The sequence below is a fragment of the Pelodiscus sinensis genome, chromosome 5, assembly GCF_052426305.1.
Source record: "Pelodiscus sinensis isolate ZL-2025 chromosome 5, ASM5242630v1, whole genome shotgun sequence".
In the NCBI taxonomy this organism is placed as follows: Eukaryota; Metazoa; Chordata; order Testudines; family Trionychidae; genus Pelodiscus; species Pelodiscus sinensis.
Window position 1 is genome coordinate 114964533 of NC_143056.1, and position 16854 is coordinate 114981386.

The window sequence follows — 16854 nt, forward strand, 5'->3', positions numbered from 1 at the left end:
CTTGCTGTGTAACCTTGAGCAAGTCACTTCATCTCTTTGTCTCAGTTGCTATCTGTAAAATGGGGACAATAAGACTTATTTCCTTGGACAAGTGTTTGAACTACATGGATGGAAATGGCTATATAAAGAGCTAGATATTGTTGCATACATGTGTCTCAGATCCTAATGCATGGTCCCTAGAACTGCTGTGAGGGGAATCCAAGCCTCTGGGCTTTGGATCCTCACAGGTGTGTTAGGCAGCTTCTAGAGCCTCATAAGTTGTGGCATTGGTTCCTCCCCTGGTGTTTTTGGCATGTTTGTTTGTGCATTGTTGTCCAGAAATCTGCTACCCCTTCCCACAAATGGAGCACCTTAGCCCACTTGATTTAGTCCCCCAGGATTTGAGCTGATCCCCAAAAACATCTTACTGAAATACATCTTTCTTCAAGAACTCCAGCTCTCTTAGGGTATGTCTACACTACCCTCCTATTTCGAAATAGGAGGGTAATGTAGGCATACCGCAATTGCAAATGAAGCCCGCGATTTGAATTTCCCGGGCTTCATTTGCATAAGCCGGGCGCCACCATTTTTAAATCCCGGCTGGTTCGAACCCCGTGCCGCGCGGCTACACGCGGCACGAACTAGGTAGTTCAAACTAGGCTTCCTAGTTCGAACTACCGTTACTCCTCGTGGAATGAGGAGTAACGGTAGTTCGAACTAGGAAGCCTAGTTCGAACTACCTAGTTCGTGCCGCGTGTAGCCGCGCGGCACGGGGTTCGAACCAGCCGGGATTTAAAAATGGCGGTGCCCGGCTTATGCAAATGAAGCCGGGAAATTCAAATACCGGGCTTCATTTGCAATTGCGGTATGCCTACATTACCCCACTAGTTTGAACTAGTGGGGTAGTGTAGACATACCCTTAGGGTTGCACAATAGTTGTGAAACATGTACACACTTCACACAGTTTGACATTTTTATGCTTTCATATTTATACTTAAGTTCCTCACTTTCTAGTTCACTCTTCTTCTGAGTACTTAGGACCTCATCTGACACCCATCAGGAAGGCTGTTTCCTGCCTCATGAGGCATTAGATGCCGGGTTACTTATCCCTTGTGGACTAGGAAAAAAGGACCCTTGTGGAGAACAGATCTAGCCCTTTTAGAACCTCCAGCCCCCTATGTCAGGTCTCACTCTTGCCAGGTTCCCCACATAAGCACAGACTTCTGCCAGGTGACTTCAATGGCAAGGTGTTCTTCCCCTCACTGTACTAGTTTTTCTGGGCAGGAACCAAGCTAAAGTATCATGTCAATAGATTAGAACTGGCTACTTAAGTTAACAACACTCTATTGTTCTTTTGCCTCCGGCCTTTGGAATTTTTCAACACAACATGGAGGCAAACAGCATAGAAAAGACAAAAGTATATTGAAAATGAAGACATACCTGCTCCATAAACTCGTGGAGGATTTGGAAGTTGTACAGACATGTAACTACATTTTGTGTCATATTAGGAACATTTTAAATCTCTTAATTCTTTAGAAGTTTGCATAGGATAATGAAGTAATTAATATATTAGCTTACCATTGTAGGATCTGACTGTAGGCAGTGAAAGTTCTACTGACTTCCACTGGTTTGGGAGCAGGCCCACACAATGCATTCAACACTGTAATAGCTCTTAACTACCACAGTCCACATAGGATGGTTCCTACCTGATGGCCTTTTTCTTTCTTGCCCTGAAACAGCCAGGATTTTATTCCTCCTCATTCTGCTGCTTTTCCCTCCTGCAGCTGCTACTCTGGAAAAGCTGAGTAGGAGGACACAATGGTAGAAGAGTCATAACTGCCAAGTTTGCTCCATCTATGGTGATCCGGGAGCTTCAGATAAGCTGAATATTGTTATGGGCACACAGAGAGCTAATGTTCATCAGGAGAATTTATTTCATAAGATGGAATCTGCAATGCCCAGCTGGAATTGCCTGTGGCGGCAGAAGAAAGATGTGTGATTAAAGAACACAGAGCTCGGTTTTACAGGTAGGAAATTAAGAGGTCAGCTGAGTAATGTGTTGCAAGCTTGGAGGATGGAAGGGGGAAATTTAATGTTCTTTTTTAACTTGAGGTAGCCCAGTGGCAAGGCTGACAATGCAATTCTCTGCTAATTGAAGTTTGGATCCAGTACAAGTAAGGAAGTTGGGCCAACAAATTAGCTGTGTTGACACTATTCTAACCCATTCATGAATCAGCACATTGGTACTATTAAAAGATGCAAAAGTTATTGCTCAGAAATAGCCGCAGGTGACGACAGACTGTTTGGCAAAGGAGCTTTGATAGTAAGTGGATCAAAGGAAAATTCCAAATGAAAACAAAAATATTTAGGCTAGTATTCTTCTTAAATTCCAGCAGCTAATAGTTTACTGCCTCAAACTGGTTTGTTCTTAATGTGACGTGTGAGTACAGAGGTAGGGGGCTGAGTGAGCAGAAATGCAGAGGAAAGCATCAAGAATGTTCTTCACCAAATGATTTTGAGGGACCCAATCCAGCAAAGCATGTGCATAACTGAAGCACACGTGTGAAAGAAATTAAGCTTTTCATCATTCAAATTTTTGTACACTTTCAGACAATGTAGACGTGAGCAGCCAAAATCATGTTTCTCACAATAAAAGGGCAACACTAATTGTGTGTCACACTGGAGAAGCTCCAAAATAAGAACAGAGATCTCACAAATTATTTAATCTATTTTTAAAATAAATCTCTTTGGGGGGGGGGAATCTGACTCTTGGGGTTTTTTTTTTGTTTGTTTTTAAATTTCTGGGATCGGCAATGCTGGGGTGGTAGTGGTGTCCCTCTATTATGCTTTGTATGTACACAGGACTTTGTGTGTCTGTATACAACTAAGTCCTGGCATGAATCTCTGATGCAGCAACATGCTGGATGGTCACACAAGCAAACAGATGCGGAGCTTGCACAGATCGGTTCTAATGTGCAGCCTCCAAATGTTAGACACAACTTGCCATTATGTTAAATATTGGCAGCAACCACACGAAGCTAATATTTCCCTGACTGACACTTTGGAATACCCAGCTCCCAACAAGTAACAACTACTGCTGAATCTAAGGTTGACCCAGCAGCTGGATTTTAATCAGGGAGGTAGGGGAAGAATGTAATGCTGTATACAATAAATCTTTGTACACAGTCAGTCTCAAAACACAATGGCAATATTGCTGTTTAAACCAATATCCTTGCCCATGGCAAGGGAGCACTTCTGTATACAGGTACCACAGAGGCTGCTAAGAGAATGCCTGTGTTGGGATTGAGGGGTTTGAAAAATCAAAAGATAAGAGATGCCATTATAACAAATGAATGCTTAGGAGCAATCCTACCATCCCCAATAACCCATTGAAACATACCACATCTTCAAAGGATAAGTAAATAATAAAGATCCCTTCATAGACCTAATGGCAGAAAAAAGATCAAGTGAATAGTTAACAATTGGCAATAATATGTAACCACTGGCAGCAGCAAGCCTTAGGAGTGTGGAAGCAAGAGCACAACAGATGAAAGCAGTGGTGGGTCTTAATTCATCAGACTTCACTTCCTAAGGCACCAGGTTGAAAGAAATATGAAGCCACAATCACAAGCAGTAACAGCTCCCCCAGCTACCAGAAGGCCAGCAAAATGGGTAAGTTAACATGGCGAGGGGGGAGGGGACGGACCTGAGTCTTATTCCCAGTGTCCATGAGACTAACACAGCAAGGCAACTTTTCAACGGGTCTGATGATGAAAATCATCAAAGGATAAACCTGAGTCTTGATAGTCCTGATGACCCAGGAAGTCTCGTCCAGTTCCTTGTAGCCGTGGGCAACCCATCACATGAGTCCATTCACAAATGTATCAAGTTCCATTTTAAACTAGTTAGGTGATTTGCTTCTCTAACTCTTATTGGGTGACTGTTCCAAAACCTCTCACTGCTGAAGGTTAGAAACCTTCTTTTAATTTCCAGCCTAAATCTATTCATGGCTAGTTCTTTTTACCCGATGTGCCAACATTGTCCTTTAGCCTAAATAGCTCTTGTTCCTCCCTAATCTATTTATAGAGAGGAATCAGATCCCTTTCAGTTATCCCAGTGCTAGGGCAAGGAAGCCAGCCTCTTTTAGTCCCCTCACCATTCCCATGATCATCCTAGTTAGCCCTTCTTTCCTTCTGTTCTAGTTTGAATTCAACTCTCTTGAATTTGGGTGACCTGAATTGTACAGAGTATTCCAAAGGAGGCCATCTCTGGTACAATGACATTCATGCTTCCTTATTTCTGCAGGAAATTCCTCACCTGAGATACTAGGACCACATTATATCAGTAGCATACAGTTATGCTGCAATTGACTAATACATCCAAGTCGTTCTCTAGTATAATTTAGCCTGTGTAACATTCCAGTTCCCCATTTGAACAATGCTTCCCAACTTTGTGTCATCAGCTAACTTCAGTAGCACATTTGTGCCAAGATCATTAATGAAAATATTAAGACTGGTCATGAAACTAAGCTTCAAGGAACTCCAATAATTTTCATCCCACCCCACTTTCCATCGCTAGTTTCTTAGGGTATGTCTACACTCCCCCGCTAGTTCGAACTAGCAGGGGTAATGTAGTCATCCGCAGTTGGAAATGAAGCCCGGGATTTGAATTTCCCAGGCTTCATTTGCAGGAAGCCGGCCGGCGCCATTTTTAAATGCCGGCTAGTTTGGACTCCGTGCCGCGCGGCTACACGCGGCACGGACTAGCTAGTTCAGATTAGGCTTCTAATCCGAACTAGCTGTACACCTCGTTCCAAGTGTAGAAGACTAATCCGAACCAGCTAGTCCGTGCCGCGTGTAGCCGCACGGCATGAAGTCCGAACTAGCCGTCATTTAAAAATGGCGCTGGCCGGCTTAATGCAAATGAAGCCCGGGAAATTCAAATCCCGGGCTTTATTTGCAACTGCGGATGACTACATTACCCCCGCTAGTTCGAACTAGCGGGGTAGTGTAGACATACCCTTACTCACTTTGCAATTTTTGGACTAATCCCCATTTTTCTCCAGTTCAGCCAATAATGTTCCAGGTGGTATTGTATCGTATATTTTACCGAGGTTCAGACAGATTAGCTCAACCACGTTGCCCTTGTTTTAAAAAACTCCAAAACCTTGAGAGAGATCAAAATTGTGTGGCATGAGCTACCTTTGATAAATCCATGTTTCATTTAATCTAATTTTCTATTTACCTGTGTCTTTAATAATGCTTTGCTTCTAAAACCTGCATTCTACTGAGGTCAGGCTAACCTGTCTGTAGTCGCTTGGAACATCAGAGCAGCTGAGGTGGGACAAGTTGTGCTTTGCAGAGCACAATGCTATCCTTATCTGCCCTATGGCAACACTCAGTGTGGACTCTCTCCTTTTATAACCAGGTATTTAAATCGCCGAGCCAGTAAGATGATTGGAGCCTGATGATAATTTGGGGTCTGATGCTGATCCCAATTACATTGTAAATCAGGGGCAACTTCACTGAGATCCATGGAACTGACCCCAATGTAGCTGGCTCTGGGACTTAATTTCTATTAAAAATAGGAAGCTGCTATTTCAGTGGCAATTACATGGCTTTATAACTGTGGGCTTTTTGCTTTTTGACATATTATGCCTTCAGCTCTTAATATTTTTCATCCTTCTTGCCCATAGTCTGGTTTGCTTTCTGTAAATGAGAGGTTGGCAATGGGAGGCCGAGGCTTCTGCTAGAGATGTGAAGCAGGGCAGGAGTGAGATCTAGCATAAGGGAAGTGTGGGTGATGGTGGGAGATGATACAATATGTCAGCTGGTCCTCAGGCAAGTGGAATGAGAAGAGAGTGGGTGGGGGGAAGGATGTAATGCATAATAAAATTCCAAGGAGCAATATAAATAATATATGATCAACTTAATCCAAAACCCAGCAATGTCAGCAATGGGTAATGCTTATTTTAACGTGTGCAAAGTGGGATGTGACACAATATTCCTCCCAGAATGAGTATGTGCTGATATTTTCCTTTTATTTACATGGCTTTCTTCCCTATTAGACATTTGTCCATCCCATGCTTTGCTGCGAATTCGGCTACTCATATTTGCCATCCTTGTCTGTTGACTACCCTTCTCTCCCAATCTTCCCACTTCATATTAAGGTGCTTGATGTCCTACAGAACTGTTCATTTCCATGTTATTCACGGTCATCTTCTCTTTCTTTTTGCTTTTTGTGGCTCCCATTGAAGGACAGTGTTTGGTAAGCGTTCTTCTTCAGCATACCTCCCAGCCACTAATGTTGTCTTTTGTAGATTATTTGGATGAGGTGCCTTGTCCAGTCATTTTTCCAACTTATTTGATCTTTCTTTCTTCATATGTTGTTCACAATATTCTCAGATGTTTGTGATGCAATGCTAGATGGCTTTTGTGTATCATTATTGATATGCTGCCATGTCTTACTGCTGTATGTTGTGATGGTGATAACGGTTGCTTTTACACGTTCAGTTTTGTCTTCAGAAGGTGTGTTTGAGTCTTCCAAATGCAGCCTTTGCCTTCTGGAGTCTTCTTATTTCCTTGGAGCTAGTTCCATTTTAGCTGATGGTAGCTACAAGAACATGAAATTGTCCCCCTTCTCCAGTTTCTCTTCAGTTTTGATTTGTCTCTCTAGTCCCCATTAACATGACATTTCCTTTTTCTGCATTGAATCTCAGACCTGTCTTCTCCATTACTACTTTTACTTGATTTGTGCAGTTTTGTCATCTGCTGGCATTTTTATTGATAAGAGTGATGTTGTCAGCAAAGTCTAGATCAAAAGGCCTTGGAATTGTTCCATTTTAGGCCACATGTATCACTGTTGCATTGCTTTAATCCATAGACAATGACTAGCATGAATAGAAAAGAATATAGGATGCATTCCTGCCTTACACCTGTCTTGATGCTGAATGGTTTGCTCAATGCATTTTCCATTTTAATGTAGCATTTTGAGCTGATATAGAAAGCCTTCCTAATATTAATTAATCACCATTTTCACATTGTTTCTCTATTTACACTATCAAATGCCTCTTGAAAATCCACAAAATTGATGGCAAGACTGCCTTGGAATTCAATTGTGTTCTCAATAATCCGTCTCAGGGTGAAAATTTGTCTAAATCCAGATGGTTGTTCCTATAAGATGGTATGCATCTTTACTTTCATTCTGTTCAAGAGGACTGTTGCTAATGCTTTTCATATGGCAGAAGTGTTACTCCACTCCAATTTGAGCAATTGCTTAGATCACCATTCTTTGGTAATTTTTGTGGCACTTTCTCCTCTGTCCATATTTTGTTGCACAATGAACAGATGTCTGATTCCATATCTTCACCTTTCATAGCTAAGAATAAATGCCATCCAAACCAGGTGCCTTGTTGTTTTTTAACTTTTGCCCCTGATAGATCTATAGTTAGGTCTACAGTCATGTAATTGGTTCTGGGTGGTTTAGCACTTCTTTGAAGTATTCCACCCATCTGCTTTCTTAGTCCTCCTGTGTGCTGAGAATTTCTTCTTGTTTTCCTTTCACTGGGACACTTCCAAGATTTTATCTATATCCTGTTAAATGTTTCAAGATCATATGAACTGTTCTTGTATCATTTCTTTCCCCACTTCTTCAGCTTCCCTATCCTGGCTTTCTATCCCATTTTGCGTGTATTTTTTTGCATTGTTTCTTCACTGCTTTGTCTAGGTTCCTGTAGGGCCGTGGTCCCCAACCCGGTGCCCGCGGGCGCCATGGCGCCCGCCGGGCTCTTTACATGCGCCCGCGGAGCAATCTGGGCTGGCACATGCCAGCCCCGGGCGCATGGCTGGTCCCGGCCCCGGGGGCATCGCGCGTGCCCTTGCCGGCTCCGCCTCCGGCCCCGGCCTGGCCCCGCGGCGCTTACGGGGGGCGCGCCGGCCCCGGGCGCATGGCTATGGGGGGGCCCCGGGCGCGTGGCTATGGGGGGGGCCCCGCCCCCGGGCATGCAGCTGGGGGGGCCGCCCCCAGGCGGGCAAGTGTCCCCGCCCCCTGGCGCCCGGCGGGAGAACGGCCACGCCCCCTGGCGCCCGCCAACCTGAAAAGGTTGGGGACCACTGCTGTAGGGTATATTTTTTTCTTTTATCTATAATGTCCTATCTTTTTTTTTTTTTTTTTTTTTTTTTTTTTTGCTAGGACCCACTGTCCTTTGTTGCTTCCTCTCTTTCTACCAATTATCTTTTTGGTTGCTTCAAACATAGCTGTGTTGGAAAAAATCCTAATATTTTTCCACTTCATTTTCTTCAAGATTTTAAGTGCTTCAAACCTGTCCCTGACCTCTATCTGATACAAAGAGAATCATAGAATCATAGAATAATAGGACTGGAAGGGACCTCAAGAGGTCATCGAGTCCAGCCCCCCGCCCTCAAGGCAGGACCAAGCTCCGTCTACACCATCCCTGACAGATGTCTATCTAACCTGTTCTTAAATATCTCCAGCAATCCAGCAATCCAGCTGAGTATCCAGCAATCTTGTCACTTCTGTGTGTTGAAAGATCTTGGGCTGTGTACTTTCTTTTTGAGCACTTTTCAATTTGATGTTTGCTTTCAGCAAGTAGTGGTGACTCCCACTGGGCCATTGTCTGTCATTGTTCCAGTTGCATGAGAGCCATGACTGTTTCCCAACCTCTTCTTTTATTTCCAGTCTGGGCATTAAAATCTCCCATGACCAGAACAAGATGGTGGCTTAGTTATTTATTTCATTATATCGTTCAATTCTGTATAGAATCTCTTGGTCCTCTCCAGCCGCAGCATTGGTTGAAACATCTGCCTGCATATAATGTGCTGAGAGTAGAATCTCAGGGCCAGTAGCTTATCTGATATTGGCTGACAATTTATAAGTGATTTATGTGCAGCACTATTCATGATGATCCCTACATTGTTCTGTCTCCATAGAATCATAGGGTTGGAAGAGACTTCAGGAGGTCATCAAGTCCAGTCCCCTGCCCAAGGCAGGACCAATCCCAACTAAATCAACCCAACCAGGGCTTTGTCAAGCCAAGACTTAAATACCTCTAGGGAGGTGATGGAATCTCCATCCCTAGGTAACCCATCCCAGTGCTTCACCACCCTCCTAGGGAAATAGTTTTTCCTAATATCCAACCTAGACCTCCCACACCTCAACTTGAGACCATTGCTCCTCATTCTGCCATCCGTCACTACTGTGAACAGCCTTTCTCCATCCTCTTAGCAGCCTTCAACTTCCTGAAGGGAGGTTGCTATCAAATCCCTCCTCACTCTTCTCTTCTGCAGACTAAACAAACCCAAATCCCTCAGTCTCTCCTCATAGGTCATGAGCTCCAGCCCCCTAATCATTTTGGTCGCCCTCCGCTGGACCCTCTCCAATACATCCACATCCTTTCTGTAGTGGGGGGGGGCCCCAGAACTGGACACAATACTCCAGATGTGGCCTCACCAGAGCCAAATAAAGGGGAATAATCACTTCTCTAGATCTGCTGGCAATGCTCCTCCTAATGCACCCTAATATGCCATTAGCCTTCTTGGCTACAAGGGCACACTGTTGACTCATATCCAGCTTCTCATCCACTGTGATCCCCAGGTCCTTTTCTGCAGAACTGCTACTTAGCCATTCAGTCCCCAGCCTGTAACAATGCTTGGGATTCTTCCATCCCAAGTGCAGGACTCTGCACTTGTCCTTGTTGAACCTCATCGGATTTCTTTTGGCCCAATCCTCTAATCCATCCAGGTCACTTTGGACCCTATTCCTGCCCTCAAGATGTTACCATAACTTGATCTTTCCATCTAACTTCAGGGTAAATTTGATATCCAGGGTGTTATTTTGATATCTGTCCATTTATTTGACCTGTACTAATTTTCCTGCATTATTTAAAGTTCGTACATTCCAGGTAGCTACAGATGTACTCCTTTCTGGCCCCCTGGATATGGTTCATTGAGTGGATGACTTCCTGAAGGATTTGATCATCCATTGTCATCTGTGCATGTGAATGCGTTCCATCCTCCTTGGGCTATGATATTTGGTTTATGTGAGTGGCTTCTGCACGTAGGATTTTTTTTTCCAGTGATGGGAAGTTGCCCCATTGACTAACCCTCTCCTTTTAACCAGCCCTGGCAGAGTTAATAGTATCTAATTATTTTTAGTACAAAGCCCATGTGACTGAGCTGGAGTTTGAACCCAGTTCCTACATCCCAGGCCTCAATTTTTTTTCCCCCAAGCTGATCATCCCTTTCCCACCACAGATAGGCTAATAACTGCTTCCCGCACTTAAACCCATGCTGTCCTTTTGCTTCTAAGTACTTTCTGTTAAAAAGGGTGTTATAATGATTTATGACTGAATTAAAACCTAGAGCTTTTTAAACAAGGGACCATGGTGACACATACTAGGCTGTTCTGACCTCATACATAAAGTGCATTCTCCTTCCAACCAATAGCTGAAAGTGATGTAAATTATTTACACATTTTAAGCTGTTGCCTCCCTTACGGATGGTTTTGCAGTTGCCAAAAAGAGGGCATGGTACTTATGCTGCAGCATCTGAATTTTTTAAAATAAAGTCTTTCTTAAAGACATGCACCCCCCTCCAGCTGTGCAAAGGGGCTGAAGCCCATCTCCCCCCTCTCTCCCCATCCCACCCCTCCTCTCTCATTCATACAGGAACATTGCTGGTTTTTCCTTCATCAGGTAGCAAGGGGAAAGTGCACAGTTTGCTGCATTCCTCACCCTGGCTGTAGAATGCAGTGGACAGATGAACCTAGACCTGCCCTAGCTGGGGGACATGCAACTCTCCCATGGCTGTGTCTGCTTCAGCAGGCATGGAGAGGTGCTTCTCACCTGGCCCCAAGTCCCTGCGGGGGGAGAGGTCTGGAGTAATCCTCTCTCCATGAGGCAGCCTGCATACTGAATCACACATCCTCCAGTCCCACCCAAGAGCAATAAGGGTATGTCTACACTACAAAGTTAATTCAAACTAACAGACGTTAGTTTGAATTAACTTTAATAGGTGCTACACATGCAAACCGCTAGTTCGAACTTAATTCGAACTAGCGGTGCGCTTAATTCGAACTAGGTAAACCTCATTCCACGAGGACTAACGCCTAGTTCGAATTAACTAGTTCAAATTAAGGGCTGTGTAGCCACTTAATTCGAACTAGTGGGAGGCTAGCTCTCCCCAGCTTTACCTGGTGGCCACTCTGGGCACCACCAGGGAAACTCGTCTGCCCCCCTCCCAGCTCCGGAGCCCTTAAAGGGGCATGGGCTGGCTACGGTGCCCGTGCCAGGTGCAAGCCTGCCAGCAGCCAGCCAGCAGACCCTGCACCTGGCACGGCTCGAGCCTGCCACCCAGCCCTCTGCCTCTTCCCGGGACCAGGCTGGCAGCTCCCGGGAGCCTGCACAGGTCCACAAGAGGCGGGCGCCCACCTGGTCTAGTGCGGAGATCGTGGACCTCATCCACGACCTCCGCACTAGGCACAGGAAAGTGGCCATCTAGGGCAGGATAGCTGCCACCCTGGCAACCCAGGAGCAGGTGTGCATGAAAATCAGGGTGGTCCAGTGAGACCCCTGACCCTGAGCTTAGAACGGCCGTACTGGGTCAGACCAAAGGTCCATCTAGCCCAATAGCCTGTCTGCCGACAGTGGCCAACACTAGGTACCCTGGAGGGGATGCACTGAAACAATGACCAAGCCATTTGTCTCGTGCCATCCATCTCCAGCCTTCCACAAACAGAGGCCAGGGACACCATTTCTACCCCCTGGCTAATACCACTCCATGGACCCAACCTCCATGACTTTATCTCACTTCTCCTTAAACTCTGTTCTAGTTCTAGCCTTCACAGCCTCCTGCAGCAAGGAGTTCCACAGGTTGACTATTTGCTTTGTGAAGAAGAACTTTCTGTTATTAGTTTGAAGCCTGCTACCCATTCATTTCATTTGGTGTCCTCTAGCCCTTCTATTATGGGAACTAATGAAGAACTTTTCTTTATGCACCTTCTCCACACCACTCGTGCTTTTATGGACCTCTATCATATCCCCCCTCAGTCTCCTCTTTTCTAAGCTGAGAAGTCCCAGCCTCTTTAGCCTCTCTTCATATGGAACCTGTTCCAAACCCCTGATCATTTTAGTTGCCCTCCCCTCTCCCACCCTCTCTCTTCCCCTCTCCCACTTCCTTTTCCCAGTCTCCCGGAGTTTTGTTCAATAAAGAGAGTTTCTATTTTTGAACACACGAGTCCTTTATTTTGTACATCAGGAAGGGGGGCTAGGGAGGGGTAAGCAGAAGAGGGTGAGGGAGGACTGGGGTACGAGCCCCCGATGGGGAGGACTGGGCTGGCTCTGCGGGCTCCTCGGGGTGGAAGCTCTCCTTCCGCCCCCCGATTGACCCCCTCCTTCCCCCGAATGGCAGCCTGCGGCAAGTGCAGCCGGGCTGATGGCCGAGTGCTGTGATGTGCTGAGTGTGGGCACTCCAAGCCAGGACTGCTTTGCAAGCGGGGCACCCCTGAGAACTGTCTGTCCAGGGTGGGAGTCAGGTCCCTTTAAGCACAGCCCTCGGCTAGTCTGAGACAGCAGCTCCATGCTCTAAGTCCTACTCTGATGTCCTGTCAGCACTGCTTCCGGCCATCCTTAACCTCTGTTCAGGGTCCACTCTGTGGACATGCTAGTTCGAATTAGCAAAACGCTAATTCGAACTAGTTTTTAGGTCTAGATGCACTAGTTCAAATTATCTTAGTTCGAATTAACTAATTCGAATTAAGTTAGTTCGAATTAGTGCTGTAGTGTAGACATACCCTGATTTAATGGGGAAAAAAATATTTGAGTTAAAAGACCTAAGCAATGCTGGGCAGTATGAATATGTTACTGCCCCTGGGCTGAAATTTTGACCCCCTTATAATTGCTTCAGATTAAATTGATGCATTGGAATTCACTAGAAACAAAGGCATTAAGGGTACATCTACTCTTGCTCCTTAGTTCAAACTAGGGATGCAAATGTAGCCGACCGAAATTGCCAATGAAGCGGGGATTTAAATAACCTGTGCTTCATTAGCATAATCTCACCTGCGTGCTATTCTGCTCATCAGCTGATTCGAACCAGGAAGTGCGCTCTGGGCCATGTTAGTTTGAACCAAGGAGTTTGATTCGCCCTAACGTTACTCCTCAAAAATTTTCAGTCGGATACATTTTCATCTGTAGTTCAAACTAGGGAGCAAGTGTAGACATACCCTAAGAGAAGGTGGTTATGCTGTCACTGAATGGTTCCTAAATTAGCCAGCATCTGTTGGGCTATGTCTACACTTGCGACTTCTTGCGTGAGAAATATGCAAATGAGGCTAAGCGTGGAATATCGCCAAACCTCATTTGCATACCTAATGAGCCACCATTTTTGCAGAAGAGGCTGTTGCGCCAGAAGGAGCTGTCTACACTGCCCCTTCTTGCACAAGAAAAACCCTCTTGCACAATCCCACTACGCTGATTATTTTTAGGAATAAGGGCATTGCGCAAGAGCGAGAGGTGGGGGGAGGCTGGGAATGCCTGGCTTTGGGGGAGAGGAAGGGATTGGGTTAGAATGGGGAGTCTGGGGGTGACTGGCTCTCAAGGAGGGGTGGGGCATTGGGTTAGAGCAGGGAAGTTGAAGCACCTTAAACTCAGGGCTGTGTCTACACTGGGCCACTTATTCTGGAAAATCAGCCGCTTTTCCGGAATAAGCTGCGAGCTGTCTACACTGGCCCTTGAATTTCCGGAAAAGCAATGACGCTCTACTGTACAAAGTCAGCCACTATTCCGGAAAAGCTACGCTGCTACCGCTCGGGCATAAGTCCTTATTCCGGAACACTGTTCCGAAAAACGGCCAGTGTAGACAGCCCAGTAGTCTTTTCCGGAAAAAAGCCCCGATCGCGAAAATGACGATCGGAGCTCTTTTCCGGAAAAGCGCATCTACATTGGCCACAGATGCTTTTCCGGAAACAGGGCTTTTCCAGAAAAGCAGCCTGCCAATGTAGACGCTCTTTTTCTGGAAATACTTATAACGAAAACTATTCTGTTTTTAAGCATTTCCGGAAATTCATGCCAGTGTAGACACAACCATGGATGCAAAATAAGGCAGCCAACACAGATGTCATATTTAAATTCCAGGACGCAAAAAAAAAAAAAAAAAAAATCAGCATGTACAGTAAAACTCCGATGGTCCGGCATCTGACGGTCCGGCACTCCTGATGGTCCGGTACCATCAGGAACCCGGAAGTGCTCCGGGCAGCTGGACCATTGGAGCTGCTCTGCCCCCAGCTTCCCCGATTCAGCCGCTGCTAAAACTGACCAGCGCTGAATCCAGGAAGCAGGGGGCAGAACAGCTGGAGTGCTGCCGGGTAGGTCCAGTAGCACTGCCCCTCGGGGCTGCGAGACCAACCCAGCAGCACCCCAGCTGTCCCGGTTTCAGCCGCTGCTGAAATTGACCAGCGGCTGACTCCAGGAAGCCCAAGACAGAGCTGCTCTGCCCCGGGCTTCCTGGAATCAGCCGCTGGTCAGTTTCAGCAGCAGCTGACTTGGGGACACCTGGGGCAGAGCAGCTGGGGTGCTGCTGGGTTGGTCCAGTAGCGCCGCTCCTCGGTGCTGTGGGACCAACCCAGCAGCCTTCCAGCTGCTCTGTCCCAGGTGTCCTGATTCAGCCGCTGCTGAAACTGACCAGGGCTGACTCCAGAAAGCCCGGGGCAGAGCAGCTCTGCCTCTGGCTTTCTGGAGTCAGCCGCTGATCAGTATCAGCAGCGGCTGACTTGGGGAAACCTGGGGCAGAGCAGCTGGGGTGCTGCTGGGTTGGTCCAGTAGCGCCGAGGAGCGGCGCTGCGGGACCAACCCATCAGCACCACAGCTGCTCTGCCCCAGGCATCCTCAAGAGCAGCTGGGGTGCTGACGGGTTGGTCTCGCTGCACCAAGGGTCGGCGCTACTGGACCAACCCAGCAGCACCCCAGCTGCTCTGCTGCAGGCGCCCCCGATTCAGCCGCTGCTGAAACTGACCAGCAGCGTCTGAATCAGGGACTCCAGGTACAGAGCCGGACTATCAGAAGGGAGGGCTAGGAGGGGGTCTGGGGTAGCATCTCCCCACCCCACCCCGGACCCCTCATAGCCCCCCCTTCTGATAGTCCGGCATATCTGATAATCCGGCACGCCCTGGGTCCTAAAGGTCCCAGATTATCGGAAGATTACTGTACCTGGTTTACACTGTGTTTCTTTAAAGAAAATCCAAAGGCTATTGTTTGCCACGCTGAAGTTATTATTCTGAGATATGAGCCTCTCCCTTGTTTTTGAACCTCTCATATTTGCAGTCTGGGACAGACCTGAATTTTTAGAACTTTAAAAAAGCCATAATCTTTATAAGTTAAAAAATGAGGAAACCATACCAGAGATCAACAAGCTGGAGTGAAACAGGCACTTCAAATTGTGCCAATTTACTTCTCAGTTCAGTTTAATTTAAAAAAAACTCACAGGACATAATAGGGCAGTAGTGTTACCTTTTTAAATACATGGTGGGGGTGCTTATTTTTAGTGAGAGAATATTACTGTATTTTTAAAGGTTTGTTTTTTTTATTTGATGTTTGTTCCTTGTCAAGCTCTCTGAAGATCTATGGACTGGCCATGAATTTAAGTGACAAGAGACTGTTTTATTGGTTTTTGTCTGAAATGTCCTGTAATGTTGTTTTTATCACTACCCTGTCTACTATATCTATCTATCTCAGTAGATACAAATAAATATATAATATGTGGCTCTTTGCACTCCTATCCATAGCTATTTTAGCTCTGCATCTCTAACTGGTTGGTCACCCCTGTTCTATTTGCTTTTTGACTGCCGCTGCATGCTGAGTGGCTGTTTTCAGAGAACTATCCACAATGACTTCAAGATCTCTCTGTTGAGTGGTTGTAGCTAAATTCGTCCCCATCATATTGTATGAATAGTTGAGATCATTTTTTCCAATGTGCATTACTTTACATTTATCAACATTACATTTCATGTGCCATTTTGTTGCCCAATCACTTAGTTTAAGATCTTTTTGAACCTCTTCACAGTCTGCTTTGGTCTTAACTATCTTGAGCAGTTTCCATGCCATCCAAACACTCCCTTTCTACTCATGAGGAGTAGGAGTACTGGAAGCCAGCCAGAGCTGCCCTCGGCATTGGATGTATGGTTCCATACTCGATCCACTACATCAAATGCCAGAAGATCGACTTCTAGAGCGTCGATCTTCTTTGTAGTGTAGATGTGCCCCCTGTGTGTAGAAGATCCAGATAACATTCCCCCTTCTGCCTGAAGGAAGAAAGGGGCCCCCTGTTCAAAACCTTCAAAAGTATCCTCTGTCCCTGAACTAAGGGATAGCCTGATCTGGGGCTTTCAATCTCTCCTGTTGAAGCTTTCTACTGTGGCTCAAAAATGAAAGAGTGGTTGGAGCTTTAGGACTGGATATTGACTCTCCCACCTCCCAGGTGCATGCGCTAACCATTGAGTTACAGAATCATTTTCCTGTCTGTCCGTCTCTCTTGCCCAAGGACTATATAAGGATTTATCCACAGTGGAACAGTCATTGGGCCAGAGGGAAAAACAGGGAGGGCAGGAGGAATAAATACTTGACTGATACAAAAATCAATATATCATCTGCTACTACAGCAAGCTAAGTAGAAAGTTTTTGCAATACTTTTTGGTGTGTTTCCCTGAAACAGTTACAATGAAGCACTACTTTGCATAGATAGCAATATTATGATTTCCAGCACCCCGAATTGAAAAGCCTCTAGCACAACAGTGATAATAAAATGCTGTTAGCTTTCTAATTTTGTCAGAATATTCATTCTTTTCTTTCCTTGTTTTTCCTTGATT